The sequence below is a fragment of the Plecotus auritus genome (assembly GCF_963455305.1).
Source record: "Plecotus auritus genome assembly, chromosome: 6".
NCBI lineage: Eukaryota > Metazoa > Chordata > Mammalia > Chiroptera > Vespertilionidae > Plecotus > Plecotus auritus.
This window is the reverse complement of record NC_137773.1, coordinates 27422162-27445131: the sequence shown is the minus strand read 5'-3', so window position 1 is coordinate 27445131 and position 22970 is coordinate 27422162. Positions and strand designations below refer to the sequence as shown.

Sequence of the window (22970 nt, the reverse complement as noted above, 5' to 3'; positions counted from 1 at the left end):
CAGAAAATGGGGTAAGGTGACTTGTCCAAGATCATACAGCTAATTATTGGCAGAGCCAGGAGCAGGACTTAGCTCTTCTCATTTTGAATCTAGTGTTTTCCAACTGAGCCTGCTGTACCTTCCTGGTTTCATAAAATATGGAGTGATTGTTCCTCATCTTACTGAACTTATTGGCTATATTATCATGTAATCATAGGTAAGGAGGATGACGGAAGGTCAAGGATTCAGGGGAATAGCTCTAACCCTGACTCTCCCTCTGCTACCTGGGAGTAGTTTGCAAGTTTACTTATTTCTCTTTGGGCCTCAGTTCCTACAGCTGACAGGAATAACAGCACCTGTCTGGTTGAACTGTGGAAGTCTCTAATAAAAGGCAAATGGTGGTCAGATAATGGAGAATCTTATGAGCTCAGGCTGGGAGGTGAATCTCATTCCAAAGACAATGGAATTTATTAGAGGATTGAAGGTCAGAGTCATGAATTTACTTATGGAAGCTCTCTGAGGAAACAGGTTCTCGCTTTCCTCACAGTGCAGGTTCTAACACATTATACTCAATTGATATTTAATTGACCATGAATGACAACACAACATTAAAACATAAAATAAGAACAAAACCATTAATAGCTTTACCACTCTGCACACACAAAACTACATGCAGACTACTACAAGAGATACCATCAATGGTTTTGTATATTATGAAAAATATTTTTTGATAGTAAGACCTCTCTCTTTCAAATTCTATTTGGTATTAGAAATGGAAACATATGCGTGTTGAAAAATAATTTGGGTGCTTAACTGACTGGGCCCATGAGGGAAATTTATGGTATTTAATAACAGTTACAACTAATTCCACTTTATTAAGACAGATTGCTTTTCCAGTCCCTGGCAGGTTACCCATTTTATAGACTTTTAGGTCAGAAACATCAACTTCCTCAGGACTGGATATAAAGTTGCCTTGTTACCTCATTTGAAAAATGGGAAAAAATAAATTTATGTGTCAGGAGTTTTGTAGGGTCATTAACTCCACTCTGCCCTTCAAAATAAATATGCCAGCTTTAATTTTTCATGCTAGTGGTTCACCCTCATCCAAAAACCCATGTAGCCCCTCTTGGGAGACAAATGTCATAAATCAGAACTAGCTTGGCCCTATATAACCCCACAGAGCTGGGTCCTCCAGCTCGGAGTGCTTGGAAATGCAGAAAAAGAGGAAAGGTGAAGAAGAGGGACCTTTATTTACTTTTGTTTGCCTTCAACACAGTTTCCGCAGACGGTCATAATCATTTACAGCTAGAAACGGTAATGACTCTACAACTGTTCTGAAGCTTCCAAAATACGCTTACAAATAAAAATAAATGATGCAATAAGCACAATAAGCCTTTGGGAAACTAACCATAAAGGACACTGAAGTGCACACAAACCCATGCAGATCTCCCCTGCCGAGAGCACATTCCTTTTGAAGACTAACTGAGAATCTTGCACTTCAACAATCCAACTGTTACCAACAGGCCTCAGTGCTGCAAGAGGCTTTGTTGTTAAACCACAATCTTTCATTGTCTCCCCAAGACATCCTGCAATATTCTCAACATCTGTAAGATGTACCACATTAAGCATAACAAAGGAAAAATAAGCATGCTCCCACAAACAGCATTATTAAAAATAAGTACCCTACACATTGGCTCTCCTAATCCTAATTAAAGGGGAAAACCAGGGACAGGACGCGCATTTTTATTTTTAAGTTTCAATGGTTTGACTTAACTGGTGTTATTTGTGTAATTTTGTTAATGCTCTAAGCAAAGTTATGCTAAATAGACAAACACTAAGGTGTCACGGAAAATGCCATGGGACAATTTTATATAAAGAAGAAAAGTTAAATTAAAAGTGACTTTATTTCCACCCTTTGGGGACCTAAATGCTAGAAGTAATGCCATTGGGGAGGTATATATATTTCAAGTAACAAAAATAAAAGCAAGTTTGCTAAGGACAAGATTTGGGTGTTTGATAACAGACAGTATGTTAATTTAAAAAACAACAACACACACACAACAAAAACCTGACTGCTTTCTTGGTGTTGTAGATACTTGCATAAAATTGAATTTATGCCTGCTCAGGTGAGCCACTTGTACTGTTTGTAATGTAACTGTATTTATACTGGCCCTGCTCTCATACCTTTGCATCCTCTTGGCCACTACGGCAGACAGACTCTCAGGTGGTCCCCATGACTCTCCTCTCCTAGTGTTCATGCCATGGAGTAACTTCTTTCCATTGAGTGTGGACAGAACATGTGACTTACTCTTAAACAATCAAATATGGCCAAAGTTACAGAATGTTAGTGACCATGAAACATATGACCATCTTGCAAGGAGATTCTCTCCCTTGCTGGCTTCGAAGAAGTGTGTTGCTCTGTGCTTTGAGCTGCCTATGGAGAGAGCCACGTGGCAAGGAACTGAGGGAAGCCTCCAGCTGACAGCAAGAATCTGAGGCCATCATTCTGACAGCCTCCAAGAAACTGAATTCTGCCAACAACCATGTGAGTTTGGAAGTGGATCCTTTCCCAGGTGAACCTCTGATGAGACCCAGCTCAGGCCCATACCTTGATTTCAGCCGGCAAGGGACCTAGTTAAGCCTCAGGCCTTTCCCAAGGCTGGGGCGTGGGTGTCCACAGGAAGCACTCTGCACTCACAAATGCACAACCCAGAACTGGACCAGAGTTAATGTTTGCAGAGCCACCAGTGAACAATGTGGAGGATATGGATCATGTCGCCCCCTTTCTCCTTTAGAAATGCATGTCATAAAGGTCCTCAGGAGGTCCAGCGGATTTAAGCACCAGAAGTCCATATCAGGTGCCAACTTGACAATGCTTCCTTGCATTGCTCATCTCTTCTTGCCTTGTTTTGATCATCCTATCCCTGATCCACAGGAGCCATGAGACAATAAATAGGTATTGTTTTAACCTGTGGAAGTTTGTGGTAATATTGCTGCACAGTATAACTAACAGTCTACTCTTAACTAATTCTAGATATTGCATGACCCACAGCTCTGGGGGAAAAAAATGAACTCACATTTAGTATCACCACATTAAGCGGCCAATTGTAAGCCAGTGGGAAACCAGACTGGTCCATACAACATTCATCGGTGCTATATCGATGCAAGTGATCTGCCTCGCCACCCCTTCAAGCCCTACTCTGCCCTTTTATTAACAATAATCAGTCAAACTAATTGCAATTACTCCAAACAAAAGTATATTCTTGTATGATGCAGCATAGTTCTGAAAATCTAAGTTTTAGTCAAAGATCAGAATAAAAAATATCTGACCTGACCTATTAATTTTGTTTTTTTAAATAGCAGAAGCTGTCTGGGCAGGGAGAGTGTACTCTACTCCATATTTTTCTGTATGAAATTATTTCAGAATAAAACATCTGAGTGGCTGATCTTGGACCATCTAATATGCATTTGGGATGATGTAGAGAGGAGAGGCACCTTCCATAATTTGATCATGAAACTCAGAATTGACTATACTTTCTGTTTATAGAGCATTGTTTCTCCCAAGGAGCTCCAAGTACCTACTCTCACTGATCCCTCAAGACCACTGACATGCCTCTCGTTAGGTGGAGAATCCTATTCAGAGAAACAGGCAGCTGAAGACGAGGGGCAGGCGGCCTCATGATGAAGTGGCCTAGTTCTTGTTGCCTCTTCAAGTTGCACTGGTGGGAGGGAGCTTGTTTAGGCTTCTTTCCTTTGTCCAGTTGACTAAACTGGAACAGATGCTTAAACAGCAGAAACATATGAATGTGGGTGTTTAAATGAGGTTATAAGACACAAGAAAAAGAGCAATTGCAAGTTGCAGATCTTGAATACAGAAGCTGGCTAGAGCTGGCACAAGATAAATTTCTAAAAAAAAACCATTCATTTGTTTATTCATTGACCATTTGTCCATTCAGATATATAGGTCAACCTCTACTTGCTGGGAACCAGGTTTGGTGCTGGGGAGGTTTAGTCCTTCATCTACTAATGCTGACAAATTAATATGCAATAATGTGTTAAAGGAACACTTTACATATATTCTCAGGAGGAGCATTTTAAAATGAGGGGCATACTTTTCATACTTTTCCCAAATGAGGTTTCTAGGGTTAAAGTTCCCCTTGAATTATGCACATATGTGTACCCGGGGCATCCAAACAGGGCTCTTGGATCCAGATGGAAGTTTCTTTGTTTGTGGAGAATAACTCACCCAGCACCAGGCTCTGCTTGAAATAGTAAGCCATTTATAGCTTTTGGTGTGTACCGTGTTACCTGCTCCCCAGTATCCCTGGCCTCTGCTTCTTCCCCTGCTGACCTTACTGTTCCTCAAGCCCCTTCCCAAAGCTGTCATGTGGGCTGAGAAATGTTTGCCTGGCCAGCACTTAAGAACTTAAGTAGATTTGAAATTAACAAACAGAATTTGAAAAATGTTATCCATGGCTCCAAAACAAAACTTAAAAAAAAAAGCCTGGTTTTCCCCAGGCTCATGCCACCTGGGAAGGGGTACAAAGTTGATTTCAGGCAGAAGAGCAAATGTAAGAAAAAAGCAGAGGACTGAGATGCCCTCAGGTGTGCTGGACTTGGGCATGGCGCTGTTCAAAAGATGAGGGAACATATTTTAAAACCTAGATGAATTGCTGGGCACAAAATAATGATTCCATGTCAATGGACAAAATTGAAAGTAACTGAAGACTTCAGAGGCAAATGAAGATGTGATTTCTTTGTGTTCTTCTAAATAAGCCAGTAAATTCAGAGAAAAAGGAAGGAGGGGAAGAGAACATACAAATCACAAAGATGCTCATTCAGTCAACAAGTATTTAGAAGTGGTTGAGTATGATTAAATACCTGGGCTCCACTGCTTGCTAGCTGTGGGACCCCAGCCTTGGACTGTACTGGAAAATAGGGATAATATGGGGATTTTAATAGTATCTACTTCTTAGGGGAGTGTGATAAAGCTCTTGGTGTTCCATCTGACACGTAGCAAACGCCCCATAGCTGTCACTGCTGTTACCTGTAATGTTACTTACTTCTATACCATTTGCAAGGCACTTAGGGTGGCGGTGTTATGGTGACAGAGATGAGAACTCAGCTCTGACCTTATAATCTAGAGGAGGAGTTGAGAGAGGACACAAATTCTGATCCGGATTGCAGTTTTAAGAGTCATAAAAGTTACCAAAAAATTCTAGGATTCAAGAAAATTGTTCAAGTAACAGAGTGCCAAAGAGATACTCACAGGCCCATTGTTTTAAAAACAAGGGCCAGAGAGCAATACTGGTCATGGAATGATCCTTGCCCAGATCCATAATTGCCTTCCGGGGCAAGAACAGAGGCAGAAGGTGGCAGAAAGGAGTCCCTATGCACAATTCTCTACTTTCTGCTCATCTTCCTACGTTAACCAGATTTGTACACATTTGCTTGTTTTGTTTCTGGAGCTAATTTAGGGTGGAGATAATTAAGTGCATGGATTTAGGATGACAAAGTTGTCTGCTTCGTGCCTCTAATATTAGGTTCCTAAGCAACAACAAGCTGCTCTTGTCAGATATGTCTTCACAGTATATTGAATTCCTCTGCAAAATTACTCCAATAATTTATAAATGCTATTCATATTATGTAAGAGGCTGGGCTAGCGATCATCCTTTTCCATGCCAAAATTCTAGGCTTCTTAGCACAGTAGCAGCAACCTGAACCTTTAGGAGGAATCAGAAGGTTGTTGTGAAGGTTGTTAAAGCCCCAACTTGCCAATGGAACTCTTGCCAACGGCACCTGGTTAGCTGGGCAGGCAGTACAAATCACGAGAGCCTTTGTCCTCACGCCCTCTGGGTGCACCTGGAGCACAGCCCTAAGGGAAATGCGATCATTGTCTTTTTCCAGGGGATGCACACATCTGTTGTTGACACGTGTGGGGCCTCAGCTTTCCCATCACTTCTAACAGTGTTGGTGTGACCATGACATTTTAAAGTTGAAGGAAGGACGGCAGCCCCTCCAGGCAGAAGGAAGACATGCCTCACAATTAAACCCAAAACTCAGTTGGCATTGGTGGCCATCTTAACATATCGCTGGATAGTCTGAGGTACAGCTGAGAACCTTTTTGCCTAGGTGTTTGTGAAGGGTTAAGCTATAGAGAAAAATGAAAGAATGTATCTGTTTCCTCATTGTATGAACAGGTTGCATCTCTTGGTTTTTCCTAGTCTCTGAAGGTAAAATTGTCTCCCTTTCCTAATTTATCTGCGCTACTTTGAGTCTGTTTTGGAGAACTCCTTGCCATAGACAAGCTGACATTGCATTTCAGTGGTGTGCTGAGCACTCTGGCTGAGCAGCTCAAGCTTCATAGGGAATCTAGACAATTAATAGTGTAATAAGTATAGATGCTGCCAGGTGGGTACTAAAACATCAGGGGGAGCACTCTGTAAGGTATATGACTGACTAACCACTATGCTGTACACCTAAAACTAATACAAAATAGTACTGAATATAAACTATAATTGAAAAATATTTTTTTTATAAAAAGACTCTCAGGTTGGGAGCTACCTAGACCTGGTTTTGATCCCTGATACACTAGCTGGGTGACCTCAGGCAAGTAGCTGCACCTCTGCAAGTCTCATCTATCTGTAAGGCAGGGAAGGAGCTGCCTGCCTCAGAGCATTCTTCTGAGGATTCTGGGAGGTCTGATAGAAAGCCCTTCCCCTAGTGCCTGCCACAGAATGAATACTCAATAAATGCAGCAATTGTTTCACTATTACAAGAGAGACTTGGCCAAACAAAATGCACCAGCTGGTCTGTAAAGTAATTGGAAAATTTGGTTGAGGCAGTGAACATTTATTTCTGCAGTTCAGAGGGTGATAATTGGGCAGACAGATGTTTCATCCTTGTTGAGAGCTCAGTAGGGTTTGCATAGCATGTTCTTAGAAATGCCTGTTATCAGGGGAAACAAAAGCCCCCTCTCCCACTAGGTTCACAGTATCACTTGAATTTGAAGGAATTATTTTTTTCTAAAAGCTGCAATTTGAAAAGACAAGTTGCTATGACTAGTGGACTATTCATGGGACAGGCAGCAGAGTGTCATGGTTTCTAGCTGCCTGAGCCATCTCAGACAATCCAAGACCTTCTGACCTCTGCTTCTCTCTCTGCAGCAAAGCAACAGTTACGCAGCAAGCAAGGAGGTTGTTCCTCAAAGTTCGACTGCGGAGTCAGGGAGAACCAGCTTTCAGTTCTAGCTTTACAGCATATGAGTTGAGTGACTAATGATTTTGAACCCCAGTCTATGCCTCTGAGGGCTGGGGATGAATGGGGCACCTTCCTGACAGGGTTGCTGGGAGGATTAAAAGAGAATGTGTAGGAAATGGCCTGGGAATAGCAGGTGCTCAGAAAATAGCAGCTGGTAAGATGATGAAAATCATTCTAAACTTATTGCTCTCAGGACTCTGTTTTAAATTACTGAGGACCCCAAAGAGCTTTAGTTTGTGTGCATTTTATTAAGAAATATTTAACATAAGAGAAATCTTATTAAAGTATTTGTGTGTTAATTTAAAAATTGCTACAAAGCCTTTACATGCCAACCTAAAAGGATTTTAAATTAAAAAATAACGATTTTCTAGAAACCAGTAAACAGAAGAACATCATTGTTGTCTACATTTTTTAAATCTCCTTAATGTCTGCTTTAAGAGAAAAGAGTGAAATCCTTAAATCTGCTTCCACGACCATCTGTTGCAATATCACACAACTTGTAGCTTCTGAAAAACCCCACTTTACACTCAAGAGAGAATTGAGTGGGAAATAATACTTACTATAATAATAATAAAAGCAAATAATACTTAGTATTATAAAAATAATAAAAGCAAACAATAGCTTTGACATCATGGACTCCCTGAAAGGGTCTCAGGGACTCCCCCACTTTGAAAACAACTAACTTAGTGTAACTGCTTTCAAACTCTTAAAACTCCCAACTATAGGAAACAATCCAATGCTTATGCAGAAAAAGTGAGGCCAGTGCATAATGGAATGAGAGAAACATCAAGTTCAAGAATATAGTAAATCTGAGGCCCACTGAAGAATTTACTTTTAGGAATGAGGTTGTACTCAGGGTGGAGGGGAGGATAGCAGGAGCCCAAACCTGTTTATAGAAGCAGGCAGGTATGAATTATATTCTCAAAACAAACTGGACAGCTTTCTGTGATGTTGGTTATCCAGACATCACAGATGACTGCTTCTCTGTCTCCTTCTTCTTTCTTCTCCACCCCATCTCCTCTGCCCTACCCAGAACAGCTCCCTGGATTATCAGATGATGTAGTTATAGCCCAACAGGGCCTGGTGACTCACACTCATTAAAAACTCATGGGTTTTTCTGGCATACAGGACTGGGCTCAAACCCTGGATTTGCCACTCAGGAACTAGATAGTCTTGGAAAAGTTACTTAAATTTACTGACTCTCGGAATCCTTACTATACAATGGGGATTGTGGTGGATTAAAAATGGCCACATTCTCTGTAATTCCTCCACCAAAAAGGTGAAGTCCGTTTCCCCATGCCTTGAATTGGCCTGGCCCTGTGTTTTAATCACCAAGCGGGATAGAGGCAGCAATGTGTGCCTTCTGAATATGGTTTCAAGAGGCCCCTCATCTTCCATTCTCACTCTTGTGGAACCTGGAGGCTCCACACTGAAGGGGAGGCCCAGCCCTCTTTGATGAGTCCCCAGACATCTTCCTTCCCAAACTCTGCCTAGCACCCACACTGAGAGCCCCAGTGACAACAGCAGCACCACCACACAGTCAGCCCACAGAACGGTGGGAAATGATCATTGTGTTTAGGCCACTGAGTGAGTGGATGGTTTCTAGGGTGACCAATCTGTCCCAGTTTGCCTGGACTTCTCCACTGAAAGTCCAACAACCCAAGAAACACCTCAGTCCCAGTTGGTCACACTGAGTGCAGAACAATCAAAAACAACTTACACGGAGATAAGAACAGGAACCCAGTGTGTCCGAGGGAATTAAGAGAAATAATGAGGCTAAAGGCAAAATATAGAGCCCATCCAATGAAAGGCATTTTTCCTTGTTTTCATTTTACAAAATAACTTTATAACAACCTATTTTATAATAACTTTGTCTCTAATAAAATAAAGATTTCCATACCTAATAAAAATCTGATCTGCTATCTACTAGTATGTCTGTAACTGAGCTTCTTATTTGGGGGCCCTGAATTGCTTTAAATATACCAGATAGTGTTCTCTCTTTAAAGAACGCTACATTTTAAGCTAAGCCCAAAGGTAGCAAGCCCTTGGGAAATTATGAACCAAAAAGAGAAAGAAAACATTGGACTTAACTAAACTAAAACCAGCTGTGAGTTCTCAAAACAGTATCACTGTTGAATATGGAAAACACTGCACATTATGTCATTCTGGGTGGGTCTAGAACAGGACTATTTTCTTTTTTTGGACAATATTTTCCCCCAGGGGCTTGTCTAGTGAAAACAGAATCTGAGGAAATCATCTGCAGGTAAAGTCAATACAATGTGCCCACAAAAAGGCAGAATCCTTAGAGGGGGTGGGGAGGACAAGGTTGCTGCATATGAGCATTGAAATCTTTAAAACTCTATTTCAGAGCTGTTATTGAAGAAGAAAAATGGGAGAGGGTCAGAACGCTTGTAAAAATCTGAAATTCATTGAATAATGGTGCAATCTTTTCCTCATGTCATAATTATTTGACCAAAAAATGTAGTTTAAGTGACTAAGAGATAATAGTTAGATAAATCCTAACCGACAAATGGCCTGTTACTCACAAAATCAAAATAATTTCCCCACCCTAGTGGCCCAAAGAACTTCACGCCACCAAAAAATAACTATACTGTGCATCACTAAAGAATTCTGACTCTGCAAAAAAACACATGGGAAATCATCCAGCAGACTGAACAACAACAAAAAAGTCATCCTTGTAGAATTTAATTCAGAAGACATTTCCTCCTGCAGACTTCTGACAGCCAATATGCTGAAAATGGGCACAGACACATCTGTGTTGCACAGGTCTTCTTTGCACACAGGGACATGTCAAGACACTGAAGAAAAGCATTTCTGATGCTCTACAAAGAAAATGCCTGATCCTTGAACAAAATCAAGCCAGGATTCAATCAGCCAAATATTAATGGCCACTGCTCCTTGGAAAGAATAAGCAACCACACAAGGAATAGAGGTGTTAACTATAAAGAATGGTAGGTAAGCCCAACTCTACCTTTTTAACAGCTTGTAATAGCAATAGCCCACCCTCCCTATGGCATGGATTTGTATATTTGAGGATACACATGGATGGATGGAAAGATATATGGGTATTTGTATCTTTATCCCTATTTTCTCCATCTTCATTGCTATTTCCTTCCATCCATCCATCCATCCATCCATCCATCCATCCACCCACCCACCCACCCACCCACCCATCTGACATGATTATACTTCACCAAATACTGAAAAGTATAATTCCTTCACTTTGGAACACAATTATCTATCTCAACATTTAATAAAATCTTCATTATGTTGGCCATCAGAAAGCCACTACAACAGCAATTGCTGACAAAGTTAAACTTGAGACGACTGGGTTTAAATACTCATGATTTTCTTAATCAAATCAGTCCCTGGAGCTGGTTTTGAGACCTACTGGGATAGATTTCCTAGGCATTTTCTAGATATTTTAGGCATTTCCAGAATTTCAATATTCATTTGCGAAAGTTCAATACCTCAGGATCGGCTAGTATAAAATTGTATACTAAAGCACATGAACAAAAACACAAATAAAAAATCTGATTTTTAAAGGATAAAGCTTTAAGAAACAAACACTAAATAAAATAAAACTATGACAATAATTAGGCGTTCAAAAGAATAAAAGGATAGTGCGGTGTAGTGCGGTGCACTTGAAAGATGTATGTTTAATTGTAAACTTGTATCTCAGTAGCAACAAATGCCACTAACAGGATCAAATATCAGAGCTTCACTCCTTTTTCATAGCCACCATCCTCTCACCTGGAGGAAGATTCTAGTCTAATCGGTGTCCTGCAATCTATTCTTCATTTAGAAAGAAGAATCAGCTTAAAGAGAAAAGACAATTAGTTCCATCAGCTCCTCTGCCTCAACAGTTCTTAATGGCTTTGGAATTTTATTCTAAGAGCAACCTTGGCTGACAAGGCCTTAGGTGACCTGGCCCTGGCCGTCCTCTGACTTGATTGCAAATCATCTGCCACTTGATCACTGTGCAGTCACATAGGCGCCCTGCTCTACTTCTTTGAATAATTGAATTCATCAGGTTTCTTGGTGTTTAACATTTTTCTTCCCATTGCCTGGGATGCCCTTTCCCTGGCTCTCAACATGGCTGTCTCATCTCAGCCTTCAAATCAAACCCAAATTGCCTTCCCAAAGAGGGTTCCCTGACCACTTGAATTTATGTAGCTTCCTCCATGTCACCTTTACTCCCTATGTTACATCACTCTGCTGCTCACCTCCAGTGCTCTTATCAAAGCCCCAAATTATTATGTACTAGAGGCCTGGTGCACGAAATTCGTGCACTGGGTGGGGGGGATTCCCTCAGCCCGGCTTGCACCCTCTGGCAGTCTGGGACCCCTCAGGGAATGTCTGCCTGCCGGCTTAGGGAACGGGCCTAAACCAACAGTTGGAAATCCCTCTCACAGTCTGGAACCCCTCGCTCCTTACCACCCGCCTGCTCGCTGGTCTTTACCACTGCTGAGAAACTTGGACTCCTTCCTCTGCAGTCACACAATTGTCACACGCCAGGCAGTCACTCAGAAATATCTTGGCATCGGCCAATTTATGGAATTCTCCCTTCTCTCTGTTCTCCTAAGCCAGACTCCGACATTGACTGTGGCATTCTCTTGGTCATTGTGTGTGTGTTTTTCCAAAATGTTACAAAGTTTATATGAATATAACATACAAGGATGCAGCCTCCTTTGTAGGAACAGGGAAGGAAGGGGTGGTTAAGTAAGGCACACGGAGCTGCAGCAAGTACCAGCTGTGGGGAGGGCCAAGGGGGAGAGGAGTTTGGCACTGGGGCTGAGGCCCTAGAGCCATTGCTGGGGAAGTAGGGATCCCCTCTGAGTGCCACATTCTGAGGCTGAACTAATTGGTCAAGCTGAGGCAGAGGTGGGTGGCCATATCAGCCACCTTTGGTGCTGTTTACCCTTTCCCACCCCAGCTCTGTTGTAAAACCCCAGAGCCCTGGATTCCAAAGGCCCCATCCAGAGCAGAGGCCCTGGAAGGGGGTGAGAGGAAATGAGGAGGGCAAGTTTGAAAGCTGATATGCCTGTGTGCCAAGGGATGGCCGCACACAGTGGTGGGAGGTAGCAGGGGAAGGCTCTCATTCATACCCTTCTGTGGGGGCCACAGGTGAAGGAGGCCAGGGGAGTAAGGTAGGGATGGGGCACCATGGCCCCAGACTCTTAGGCATCCCTGTCTGTCCTCTGCAGTGTACATGGAGGAAAGGGCTGCCTCTGAGGGGCCAGGCCAGGCCAGGTGACCATCTTAACTTCTGGCTGAGGTGATGGTCCTCACTCTGAGATGCCGTCTAACTGGTGATGGCAGAGGGCCCAGTGCCTCCTCGCTTCTCGAAGAACATGTAGTCAATGAGGAATGTGGCTCCCAGCAGTACAGCCTTCACTCTCACATCCAGATCCAGTGGGAACTGCAAGCCAAAGTTATCTGCATCCGTGAGGGCTTCTTGGAGCAGCCTCCCCTCCCCCAACCACTGCTTGTTGATGTGGCCCACACTGTGGGACTCATCCGGAGTCTTCACCTCAAAGTTGGTGTCTGTGACACAGCCACAGGTCCAGCAGGGCCCCACCACTTGCAGGATTGTATGGCGATCGGCATCTTGAATGGAGAACTTGGGGAGGAAGGGATGCCAGGTCTGCAGCACATGGCCAATGGTGGTGCCTGGTGGCGACTGTACTTCCATCTCTTGATTCCCTGAGTCCACTAGACGGACGAGAAGGGGCCAGCGACCCCACAGCAGACATGCACAGCAGGTGCTCTCTTCAGCCACCTGACCCAGGGGCTATCCAGCCCCTGAGCGCAGTTCATACCGGTTACTTGTCTCCCAGACTAGGAGCATTTCCACTCGCACAGCCCTCTGGTGAATCAGGATCTGATCAATCAGCACCAAGAATTCGAGGCCAGAAGATACCCCGGGCAGTGGCAAGAGGTGGGCAGCAGGCCTGGTAGCAGGCCCCAGGGCACTGGGGCTGGGGGAAGGGAAGAGAGCGAAGCTGGGTGCAGGGGCAGGCATGTGGGAGGGCACTGACACTGGTCCAGGCCCAGGATGCTGCACCTACTCCAGATACCCAGTGGTCACAGGGTAGGGAGGAGGGGGCGAAGGGGTGTAGCCTATGGGGGGCAAGTATCCTGCAATAGGAAAGGGATGAGGATTCGAGGGTTGTCGCTCTACCAGAAGCTTAGTTCTAGAAGTGGAGGCAAGCTCAGGGACAGCCTGGCAGACACAGACAGACACAAAGGCGAACAGGCAAACACAGAGAAGCAGCTGCACCAAGCGCCCGCCAGAGTCTCTTGGGCAGCACCTCTGACTCGAGGAGAAAATGAGTGTCAGCGGGTGGGGCAGAGTACCTGGGACCCTGGATTCCCTCTAGGGTTTTCAGAACCCCCCCCCCCTTTGTTCTCCCATTCTCTGTGGAGGCGGCTGTTGGCAGATGGCAGGAAGGATGGATCCGCGATCAGACTGACAGCCCGACCTCCAGGGAGGTTTCCTGACCCCTCTGCGTCCCCCACTCACCTGAAGCCCCTAAAATAGTCAGGGTGCCCAGTGCTCGGAGGCTCCCATGAGCTCGTGGAGGTGGGCCCTTGGTCAACGGTTTTTCTTTTTTTACTGCATTTCTTCCATGTGTAGTGATCACAGTTAGTCTGGAGCAGGGTGGGCTTGAGTGACCTTGTGGAGCATTTAAGGAGGGGAAGCGGCTGCAATGCCTGAAGCCAAGTTCCAGGAGACCGGCAGCACTGTTGGGATCATGCTGGCAGTGCTTGTCCGTTGGTGCCCGGCCTGTCTTCTTGAGATTGCACCTGCAGGATTACTAAGGGAGCCAGTCCCCAGTTTCACCCCGCCTCCGCCACCAATTGGAGTCTGAGGGCTGGGAGGAGGGACCAAGAGGTCTGCCTTTCAGCCACCAGTCACTGCTCACCAGTCACCGCTGCCACTGACTGATCAGCTGCTGCTCCCTCAGCTACCTAGCCTGGCATTTGGTCAAGCCTTCAGTCGTTTTGGACATTACGGGCCATGGATTTTTATATATATTAGGATTAGTTTACTTGTTCATCATCTGTTTTGGCTGCTAGAAGGGAAGCACCTTGGAAGCATGACCCTGACTTGCTCACTCACTTTGGATTCCCTGTACTCAGAACAATGCCTGGTTTTGGTTTCAAGAAAAGTGCTTTGTCTAATATCTAGAGAATTGATTGGAGGATGGCAAGACTAGAGTAGTGAGAACATTTAGGAGGCTATTGCAATAATTTAGGGGAAGAATGGTAGTGGAGTGACCAAGGTGAGGGAACGGGGGGTAGAGAAATAGAGAGGTCTTCAGGAGACAGAATCAGCAAGACTTGATAAATGGTTGGATATGGAAGATTTTAGGGTTGGTATCCAGGTTTCCCCTTCATGGTGAATTTCCTTCCTCCATAAGTTTATATGATTGATAACAAGTTTTCAGTAAAATCAGCCTGCTACTGACCACAGCTGATTGGTACAGGGAGTGATATATGGCACATAGTATACCTACATAAGTCATAAGTAAGTGGACAAGACATTTTGTTTTTCCCAGGGCAGTCCTGGGCTATTGTTCCTGTGTAATTATCCTTTCCCTCTCAAAAGTTTCTTGGTTTGGATAATAACTTACATATTTACACTGGGCCCTTAAGGAAGTTAGTTACCCCTAAAATTATCTGGTCTGTAATCTGCCCAACAGGAGTGCCCACTGTTGAATGGTGGCTAAGCCAATAAAATATAGCTTCTAGGAACATACAAATACCAGGTGAACAAAGAGACAGTGGCAATGTCATTTGAGCTAATCTCTTCCTCATCCCTAATGAGTGTACTGGTAAGTGAAAAAATTACCATCCTAAGGCACAAGTGCCAATGGATAGTGTTTTGTAGGATTTGCCTGTCATCAATAGGAAGCTGCACGAGGAGACTCATCACTCATCATGGGGCTTTTCAACCTGTGATGGAGAGTCAAAGACCAACAAGACTGAAGACTTGACCTCATGCTATCTGCAAGAGCTCAGAGCTAGGCTAGCCACCATGAAATGTGAAAGGGGGGCTGAAACATAAGCTGATGGTCCTTGGCAGGAATGAAGATCCAAAACCAAAACACCTCTTAAACACATCTACAAATCCCAAGCTTTGAAGATATTTCAAACTTAGGAATCCAGGGTGGTTTTATAGGAGATTAATTTTAAGTCCTCATAGTTCAATAATGTTGTAGAAATCAACATGAATTTCCATGTTTCTTAATTATTGGTCTGAGCTTGAAATGGGCCATTAGTCTATAAGCAGTTCTTGTACTTTCCCTCTTCCCCTTTCATTGGGGGTAAAAATACTAGTTATGACTCCACTAGGCATTTCCTTAATACCAAATACTGTGATTTGAAAGATGTCCAAGAAAGCAGTCTAAGGTTTCAAACCAGTTACACACTGTTCTGAATAACTGAGAAAGCGCTTTGTATACCTCCAAACTCTGGTGCATGGAGTTTATTTCATATAACATTTCATTCATTTACCCTCCTATAAAATGTTATTAAGGCTCTCTTTTCTCTTTCTGTGGGCACCACACAGAAAGAGAAACCCAGAGTTAGGATGGAAGGCAGGTCCTAGTTGGACTGAGAGAAAGTGTAGAAAGTTTTTGAAAGTGCTTCCTTTCCAATGGGGATTCCTTGATTCACTGGGAGGCAGAAAACCTGAATGATAGCCAATCTTAAAAAATGGCCAGCTCTACAATGCAATAATACAGTTTTGGAAATTTAAAAAGTACTTATATAAATAAAACCCAAGCACTGGAGACTTCCACAACTTTCTATTTAAAAATAACAACAACTGTAAATGTAATATATATATATATATATATATATATATATATATGTATATATATATATATATAGTAATAAATTTTATATATATATGTAATAAATTATATATATATATATAATTTATTACATATATATATAAAATTTATTACTATATATGAAAACAAAGGAAAAACTGGGCTACAATAAATTGAAAGGCACCCCAGGTATTTAAATCTAATAAAAATATCATATTATTGGCAAGGTTTATCAAAGTGTCATTGGAAAAAGCAGTACTGACATTTTTTGTTTTTTCTTTCTCCCTCCATTTTTTCCCCTTAAATTAAAACTCACAGCAAAACAGAGCCTCTGGCTCGACTGTAAAGAGCACTATTCATCCCCACTCTGTCCTGATTAGTCCAGGTCTTTTAAATTATTAGTTTTCAATTTGGGTCACTGCCAGAGAGAGAGACCCCCAAATTAATAGTTGCATTGGTTATTTATGCCTCTAAGAGACACATTAAAAAAAATTCAGCAATGCTAAAAGAAATGCTGATCTTCTGAAAGGATTTTATTTAATGGATTTTTTTTTTAATTAAGGGTTTTAGAATTTGTCCAAAGTGTGTTTAAAATTCCACTTACAAGTTTGGCTGCCTAGAGATTTGAGTGGTGAGGACTTTGTCATTTCTTAGTATAAAAAAGCTTCAGCCTTGGATCCTGGGATCCACCAGTGGGGATCTTAATAGAACTGCAATTCTGGCTCAAATGGAAGGCCCTCTTTCCACCCTGGCTTCCCCTTAATAACTGCTGTCCCTCATCACTTCCCCAAGTGCCATTCCTGGGTGGTTGTTCCTCTCTACCTCTGCTTTTGGAAACCCTACTTAAAAAAAAAAGTCAAGAGGAAAGGTTTGACAAACTTTGGAATGTTTGCTTGGCACAGAGGGGAGGGATTTGTGCAGAACTTTTGTTGGGAAAATTTCTCTCAGTTTCCTGCTAAGGAAGTTCTGGGGCTGTGCCTTCAGTGCAGGAAGGTAACAGCAAATCAAATCTAGGTTCTTCACTCTATCCTATGCAGACTAGAAAGACCTGCACTGTGTATTTGCAGTAGGGGAAAGGGCCACATTAGAAGTAAGCTCACTTGCATTCCTGAAGTCTGCCATTTTGAAATTAGCCACTATAGGTAGTGATGTGGTGGCTTATTCATCATAGTGGTATGCACAAAATCATAGTCACTGAGGACTAATGGACAGCGTTCAGGGACGAGAGGCAGAGTCAATTTCTCCTCTGTTCTTGTCAGAATTTGGTGGCTATGGTTTATGCCATGGCAAGTGAGGTTTCATTATATATCATAGTAGTTCCCATTATTTAAAGTGGTACTGACTGCTCATTTTTCTCAATCCCATCTCATCTCCTAAACTTTCTTGTGTCTGAACCAAGCAGTCATACTCCCTTTCAAATGCCCACATATTTCTTTGTAAATGCTTTGACATGGGTTGGCACAGAAGAGTTGTTGATTTTAAATGAGATCTCATCTGCATGAGGTCCAGTGATGAAAAGAGGGATGGTCAAAACCAGGAGCTTGTAAATATTAAATTAGTAAAGGCAGAGGCCAAATTGATTGTCTGGACTTGGAATCTAGCATTTAGAGCTCTACATCCACCCCCAAAATCATTCCTGGGCTCAGACCTGTCATTGGCAGGTGAACACAGTCAAGATTGCTTCCCACAGCTGCGAGGTAGAGAACCAAACACTGCTAAGTAACAGCACTCTGCAGTCATTGCCTACAAAACCTACAACCATAACACCCATCATGTGTTTAATATGAATTACGATGAGGTAGATCCAATTTTTCCGCTACCTCAAACCATAGCACTAAGTATTGACAGTTGATGGTATAGGCATATTTTATTTTGCTTTGATTTATTGTGCTTCACAGTTGTTGTTTGTGTGTTTGTGTGTGTGTTTTGGTTTGTTTTTGTTTTGTTTTTTGTTTTTGTTTTTTTTACAAATGAAGACAAGACCCTTCACCAGCAAAGAAATTACAACTTACTTTACTGTGGTGGTCTGAAACTGAATCCATAAAATATCTTCAAGGTATGCCTGTATTTCTAAAACCATTGTTTTGACCGTGTGGTATTTAATACTCAAAGAGACCTGATAACTTCCTTCCAAACAAACAAAATTTTGATACTTGTCATCTGAGTCTCCTGCTAGCTATATCAATATGACTGATATGTTGTTTACTAGACTCTACATAAGGCCATCTCCCACTCTTGGTTCTTCTCTCCAGCTTTGGAGTTTGCTATCCCCTTTATCCAATGCATGGTATGATTTTCTTCTCAATTTTATAATATTGCTCAGATGCTTTTAAAATCTTAAAAACAAGCTCTTACATGAAGCATGAAGCCTTCCTAGGATCATTTGTTCCATTAAAAAAAGGGGGAGGGGTGATCCCAAGGAGTATGTGAGCTGAGGAACACTCACTACTTTTTTTAAAAATTGATTTCAGAGAGAGGAAGGAAGAGGGAGAGAGGGATAGAAATATCAATGAAGAGAGAGAATCATTGATTGGCCACCTCCTGCATGCCCTCCCCCTAACACACACACACACACACACACACACACACACACACAGACACACACTGGGAATTGAGTGACCGGGAATTAAACCCTGACTTCCTGGTTCATGGGTTGATGCTCAACCAATGAGCCACACTGGCAGGGCATTGGTTCCATTTTTCAGGCCAGAAATAATAATAGGTTCACTGTCCTGGGGAATGCATGCTCAAAAATTCTGTGATTCTACTTCCTGGTATGTCACATCCCCTTTCTCACTGAAAGCCCTGGAAAACTGTCCTTAATAGATACTTAAGGTGCCTAGTAATTTATCAAACTGGGTTAGGGGGTCAAGGTAGTGAACTGTGTGAACAGTTTGCCCTGGTAGAAAGAGTATTTTGTTACTGACATTGTTTAGAATTACTAGCACATGGTAATAATAAAAAGCAGTCCCATTTTCAGCTGGTGTTACTGTTTTTAAATGCTGTCCAGACAACAAACTCCCTTATTATATGCCACTCTTAGCAGACAGCTCGCAGCCCATCCTTGTGTATGCCACTTTTCAAAGCAACTCCAAAATGACCAACTTCTATTAAAAAACAATGCTGCAAGATCCTCCTTATCAAAGCACATATTTTACCCTATGACCCAGAGATGTCAAAGACTATAGGAAAAAGAGCCAACACTCTGTGTACACAAGCAATTACAGGTATTCTCATGTGCGCTTAAGAGTGCAAAAGACATGCTCCGACTTTCATGCCCTAGCCTTTTCCTTTTGTGTTAATACAATTCAAACACAGAAACTAGCCACTTTTTAAAAGTAGAGTATATAAAATTCTCACATTTCCCCTTAACTTGGCAGTTTTGTGTCCACTATACCCAGCTGACTCTCTTTTGGGCCTCCTAATCCTATATAATAAAAGGGTAATATGCAAATTGACCAAACAGCGGCACGACTGGTCACTATGACGCTGACACCTGGGGGCAGATGCTCAATGTAGGAGCTTCCGTCTGGTGGTCAGTGTGCTCCCACGGGGAGAGCACCACTCAGTCACAAGCTGGGCTGGCGGCTGGCGAGCACAGTGGCCCGCCTCTGCGGCAGCCCTAAAGATGTCTGGGTAAGGATGTCCAACTGCAGCTTAGGGCCTAAGCCATCAGTCAGACATTCCCCGAGGGCTCCCAGACTGCAAAAGGGTGCAGGCGTGGCTGAGGGCACCCCCATCCCAGTGCATGAATGTCGTGCACCAGGCCTCTAGTTTTTAAATAAAACTAGTAACTCGTTAAGATCAAGCCAAGTGAAAATGTTTTTCTTGTCTTTTTCTGGGAACTTCCCTGAGACCCAGGTTCCCCACCTACAAAATCATGTCAAATCATTTGCCTTCTGATCACTGAAAATACTTTCAATAATTTTTTCAATGTCTTTCTTCCCTAGTGAACTCATTAGAGAATGTAAAGAACATAAAATTGTCTGTGAAGATAAGTACATGGGGGGTGGGGGCGGGGTTCTGGACCAGGCCTGGAATGACACATCACTTGGGTTCATACTCTATACCACTTATCAGCCACATGCCACACCCAGCAGCCATGAATGCTGTAAAATGTCTGGCCAGAAAGAAAATGAAACAGATGACAGTGACCAATTAGTGTCTTTGCTATACCAACAGAGGTAAGAGCCACAAAGCAAGGTATGCTTAATCTTGTCACCGCCAACAATCTTAGTGCAACACACATCATATCATCTTAGCAAATGTTTGCCAACTGAACTTGTCATAAGTATTGGATGAAAAATAAGGAAGGAAATGAGTACAGACTAAAATTCAAAGACTTTAACTCTTACCTCTATCAGATTGGTTAATCTGCTCAAATCCAAGAGGACACTTAGAAGACCCCATAAATGCTGGTGAACTTTTATCATTGAGAATTTTAAAATCAAGGACAATGTATAGCAATACACTTAAAACTGTTCAATTTTGTTAATTTTCTAAATAATCAGTTTACACACATACATATTTGATTCCATAAGCAATCTGCATATTAATTGAAAAGAAAAGAAATTGGTTTCATGTGTTTTTTTGAGACCAAAGAGAGGACATGTAAACATTTACAATGAACAAGCACAGCCTAAATTCCATATGCTAATACAAGAGTCTTTGGAAAAAATGGGAGAAAGTATTCTCTGTATTTTTTAGTACCTTTGAAGGACCTCAAGTCACCCAGAGAGCCTAGCAACCAATTTTAAGCTCTCACAAATCCCTCACTGCTAGGCAAAGGCCCACACTGTGTTCTAATTCTAAGCCTTTCCACTGGTGCCAGAAAGGGACACCCATGTAGAAGCACTGGAGATGTAGTTAATTCTTTGAGATGCAACATGAGAACAATGATCACTAATGGGCTACATTCTTAAGATCACAAGAGAACAACTGTGGATTAATAAGCAAAACATGTAATTATCCCCAAATAGGCATTAGCAAACCAGAGTAGTGCAGAGATGGATTGCTCCTGCACACCAAAGAACCTGATGAAATCATCCCCACACCTCTATGCTCAAAGATAAAGAGATGAAACCCACACATTATAAAAAAATTAAATATCAGGTCTTTCTTATTTAATAGCAAGCTATTTTATCCCCTGATGATGGACTGATGACATTATTTCAAGGGTTAGACAGGTAAGTCATGCTGTGTCAAATCACTGTGTGAACAGGGTGCTTCTGAATCATTCAACTTGATACTACTCAATAAAATAATATGATCAACAGGCACTTAAACAAAGAATGAATAAATAAATAACCAGAATGGTCCTCTACTTACCTGCAGGATGTACCTGCAGTTGTCCACTGTACCTCCACCTTGATGATGGCATTCAGATCACCATATTCCCAGTTGTTTGTCATGGGGCCCATTATGCTTGAAAGTATAATACCTATAAATATGGGGGAGATCACATAAGAATGTCAGGATTGAAATACTGCTCCTAGTGACTCCAATTAACGAAGTCTTAAATCAGTGCCTCTCACTCTTTAGTGGGCATCAGAATCACCTAGATGGTTTATTAAAATCGATTGCTGACTCCTGTCTGAGATTCTCATTCAGTAGGTCTGGGTGGAGTCTGAGAACTTGCATTTCTAACAAGTTCCCAAGTGAGGCTGATGCTGTGGGTCGAGTGGCCACACTTTGAAAACCAATGTATTAAATGAATAATTAAACACCTAATTATGGATCCTCCATATGCCAGGAATACAGAATAGTAATACATTTTTTGCTATTAAAGGGCCAGAGATATTACCCGAACCATTGTACCTTCATATTAGTAACTGTCACATCTACATTTAAAAATATTTTTGTATATTTAAGAATTTTATTTGAATATAATAAAATTCTGGTATTAACAGTAATTTGTAAGAGTGTTCACAATGTAAAATTTAAAAGCAAGTGAGCCCTAGCCAGTTTGGCTCAGTGAATAGAGAGTTGGCCTGCAGACCAAAGGGTCCTAGGTTTGATTCTGGTCAAGGGCAGGTACCTCGGTTGCAGGTTCAATCCCTGGCCCTGCTTGGATGGTCAGGGCACATGCAGGAGGCAATCGAATGATCTTTCTCTCCTTCTGTCTCTCTCCCTCCCTTCTACTCTCTCTTTAAATAAAAAAATAAACAAATAAATATATAAACAAATAAATAAAAACAAGTGAAACTGAACATTTAATAGCTTTCAAATAGAAATATTTATGAACATAGAAAAAACCAAGTAAGTTATACAAATATGAACATTAAACATAAACCTCTTATCCTTTTTTCCTGGATAAAAATAAAATTAGAGATACGTTTATTTAAAAATTTAACCTCCCTTTTTCCCATCAGAAAAATAAACAAAAGAAAGGGACCCTCCCCGTTATGCTTGCATCAAAAGTTTCTTGAAAACTCTACCATACTAACCCTGCATTGTTTTTAGGATTTTTTTTCAATCTCATTACCTTTAGAAAACAAATATTGGTTCTTCTTTGGCATAGTATCCTGAGCTAATCCTTGGTAAACTCAGCCACTTGCCACTTGTCCCCAGATTATTTGTTTGTTTATTTATTTATTTGACTTTTAAAATATATATTTTATTGTTGATAATATTACAGATATCTCTCATTTTTCCCCTGTCCCCCTCTTCTCCCAGCCCTTACTGCCCCCTGCCCCACAGGTCTTCACTACCCTATTGCCCATGTCCACAGGCTATGCATATAAGTACATAAGTTCTTTGGTTTATCTCTCCTTGTCCCCCCAACCCCACATCAAAGTATGTCAGTCTGTTCCATACTTAGGATCTTATTTTGTTCATTAGGTTCCACAAATAAGTGAGATCATGTGA

At 42.0% G+C, this 22970-nt stretch overlaps 1 pseudogene across 1 annotated transcript; it reads right to left on the bottom strand.

The window, feature by feature from the left end:
* Positions 1-12565: 12565 nt before the first annotated feature.
* Positions 12566-21523, bottom strand: LOC308250701 (phospholipid scramblase 3-like; annotated as a pseudogene). The gene is made up of 3 exons: positions 21464-21523; positions 13090-13486; positions 12566-12975 (listed from the first exon to the last, which is right to left on the bottom strand). The product of its transcript is annotated as a phospholipid scramblase 3-like (transcript).
* Positions 21524-22970: the final 1447 nt, after the last annotated feature.